The sequence below is a fragment of the Setaria italica genome, chromosome IX (genome assembly GCF_000263155.2).
Source record: "Setaria italica strain Yugu1 chromosome IX, Setaria_italica_v2.0, whole genome shotgun sequence".
NCBI lineage: Eukaryota > Viridiplantae > Streptophyta > Magnoliopsida > Poales > Poaceae > Setaria > Setaria italica.
The window spans coordinates 46,937,500-46,941,338 of NC_028458.1; positions in this window are offsets into that span (position 1 = coordinate 46,937,500).

Here is a 3,839-nt window from a genome sequence, read left to right on the forward strand (position 1 = left end):
TAGGATATGCTTAGAGGAGCATTGCCTATAAATTTTTAGTAGTTAAATCAGAGGTACCTGATATGCATGTTGATACTATTCTGAAATCTCGTGATGCAACATTCTTTGAGAATATTTTTCCTATGAAAGATATGCATATCACTTCTAGATTTTCCTCCGAGATAATTTCTGAACCAATTGCATCTATTGAGTCTTCTGAACAATTTGATGAGCATGAGGAGGTCATTGAGAAGGATGACAATGAGGCTCCTAGAAGGAGTAAGAGACAAAGGATTGCAAAATCCTTTGGTGATGATTTCACTGTGTACCTTGTGGATGATACACCCACATCCATTGCTGAGGCATTTGCATCTCCAGATGCAGATGATTGGAAAGAAGCTATCCATAATGACATGGACTCAATTCTTTCTAATGGAACCTGGGAGCTCACTGAATGACCCTATGGCTGCAAACCAGTGAGTTGTAAATGGGTGTTAAAGAAGAAGCTTAGACCTGATGGTACTATTGAGAAGTACAAGGCACGACTTATGGCCAAAGGCTACACACAAAAAGAAGGCAAAGATTTATTTAATACTTACTCACCTGTCGCTAGATTGACCACAATTGGAGCACTACTTTCTTTGGCTACCTCATATGGTCTTATTGTCCATCATATGGATGTAAAGATAGCTTTTTTAAATGGAGAGTTGGATAAGGAGATCTATATGGATCAGCTTGATAGATTTGTGGTGAAGGGTCAAGAAAGTAAAGTAAGGTGTGTAAGTTATTGAAGTCTTTGTATGGCCTGAAACAGGCGCCTAAGCAATGGCATGAGAAGTTTGATAGAACTTTAACTTCTGCGGACTTTGCCATAAATGAGGCTGATAGATGTGTGTACTATCGCCATGGTGGGGGCGAAGGAGTTATATTATGCTTGTACGTGGACGACATACTAATCTTTGGTACGAATATTGATGTGATCAATGAGGTAAAGTGTTTTCTACCAAAGAGTTTTGATATGAAAGATTTATGAGAAGTTGATGTTATTCTGAACATTAAGCTGATTAAGGATGAGAATGGGATTACTCTTTCGCAATCCCATTATGTGGAGAAGATATTGATCCGCTTTGGCTACACGGACAACAAGCATTCTCCAACTTCTTATGATCCTAGTGTGATACTTCAAAAGATTAAGAAATTTGTGAAAGATCAACAGATTATTGGTTCACTCATGTACTCCCTCCATACCGTTTTACTAGGCACGAGAGGCATCATACCAGATACCAAGATGACGTATTAACTCAGCCAGACTAACCGGCGCGTGGCATGCATGGAGTAACTGCCTCACGCATGCAGGGACGTATTAACTCTCCATTTCCTACCTGTTGCGCGTATTTTTCACTCCTAAACTGAGTTGGCGCTCTTTTTCTCTCGTTTTTAGTACACCCAAGTAATTAAATGATCCTCGATAGCCCAGCTTGCCTCCTATACTAGTAGATTTGAAAAATGGGTGCGCCTGGTTAAACAGTACAGAGGGAGTACTTAGCTAGCGCAACGAGACCTGACATATCTTTTGCTGTGAGCAAATTGAGCAGGTTCATGTCAAACCCGGGTTCTGGTCATTGGCATGCACTTGAAAGGGTTATGCGCTACTTGGTGGGTACTATGAGTCATGGGATTCACTATTCTAGGCACCCTGCTATGCTATAGGAATATAATGACTCGAACTAGATTTCTGATGCTAATGAGCTTTATGCCACGATGGGTATGTGTTTACCCTTGGAGGTGGTGCAATATCATGGAGGTCTTGCAAATAGATCATTCTGACGAGGTCAACCATGAAGGTAGAACTTACTGCTTTAGATACAACCAGTGTTGAGGTAGAGTGGCTGCGTGAGCTCTTGATGGACTTGACTGTGGTTGAAAAACCAGTGCCAGCTATCCTTAAGAACTGTGACAATCAAACTATGATAGTCAAAATGAACAGTACTAAAGATAATGCGAAGCCATCAAGATATGTTAAAAGACGACTGAAGTCTGTCAGGAAATTGAGAAACTTTGAAGTAATAAGTGTGACTTATATTCAAACAGAAAAAAACAAAAGAGCAATCACGGAATGCGATAGAAAGTGCATCGAGGGAGATGGGTATGAGACCCGTTTGAGTTGCCATAGTGGTAACCCAACCTATGTGATCGGATATCCCATGAATTAGGATACAAGAAAAACAAACTTTTGGTTAACTAAGGAGAGTAATTATTTAACCCTCTCTAAGTGAAGATGCAATACTCTCAAATGTTGTAAGGCATGTGTGCTGTAAGGCAGGTTGGCTATATGCCTTAATATGATTCTATTAGCTTTGATAAGTGAAGATGCTGTCCTACGGAGCATTCTTGAAAGAACACACCTATATGAGTTCGGCTGTTAAACGTCGTAGTTTATGAGACTTGGGTGATCTTTAGTAAGCTCATGAAAGAGATCAGAAAGTACGACGTATGCGCTCCACCTGCGGAGTAGGCTACTGGCAGCCAGGTACCGGTTATGACTTGGAGTGAAACTTGTCCGCGCAAAACTAGCAATTCAAGGCATAGTCCATTGTCAAATCGTGGATGAGTGTAGCTTGAAGCTCTAGGCAAGAGTTCAACTTAACAGTCCTTGCTGAAACACTAGTATATCAAACAGTAGTGAGAAACATGCAAAACACCTAAATGGGTATTTAAGATATGGTAGGAGATCGTTAGATATATGGGTTTGTCCCATATAAATAATCCTTAATAAATCTCAAAAGCCCATTAGCGTAGGAGGGGGTGCACCATCTATTAGTCCCGTATTGCCAATAGACGAGGGTGCGAGGGTGCGGGAGGTTTTCCTCCCTATAAATACGGACCAACCTCCTCATGGAAAAAATGCACCATAGACTACTATACGGGAAGGTCACCAGGTTAGGGTATCCCTAAGGTAGTCTATATGAGTTAGATTTTACTTCTTCTATACTTTTGCGCCGCCACTGTGATCTTCTCCATTCCGTTGCATCAGCGTGCACCGGCGAGCGAGAGAGCAGGTCTCCGGAACCACTCGTTCTTGTGATCTTGCACCGGGAGAGGACGAATAAATTTTTTGGGAAGTTCAAGTTTGTCATCACGACTCGTCTTTCGTCCAAGTCAGGCGCTGCAGCGTACCGTCGTCTTCAGCGCCGGCTTCTGTGATCCGTCCGCAACACTGTTGTTGTCCCGTCAGCACCACTTGTCATCACGGCTTCTCGTACGTTAGAGTTTTGCATGCTAGAATTATCTCTTATCATGATTTATTTATTTCAGAAATTAATACAACAATTGTCTAATTATCCAACGTCTCTCCTCCGCCAGCTGAGACTGAGAGCCCCGCTCGACCTGCCTTTGTCGCGGTCGATCCTCCCTCAGAGTCCGATCCGTTCCAATGCTGCCGCTGCCGCTCCGCAACAACGCGCCGTCGTCGTCGTCCCTGCTGCTGCGCGCGCGGCGTGTCCCCCCGTCCGCTCACGAGCAGATTCCCCTTCGCCGCGCGCTGCCCCCACCACCCGACCCGGCCGGCTCCCTCGCTCGCTCGTGCGCGCGCGCGACGACGACGTCACCGCTCACAAGTCACAAGCCGCTATCGTTCTGGCAGTCAGGCGAGTACCACCACCACAAGTCGACGGGTCACCGATGATGACACACCACGGGTTCGGCTAGCGCGCGCCCTTCTCCCCCTCCGGCCGCGCTCCGGGCTCCGATCCGGCGTTTGTCACATGGCAGATGGTGCCCGGCCGCCGGGGGGGCGCGCGCGGATGGGCGTGGGTGGTCTCTCTCTCTCTCTTCCCTCACCGCACCAAATTTTAAGGTTA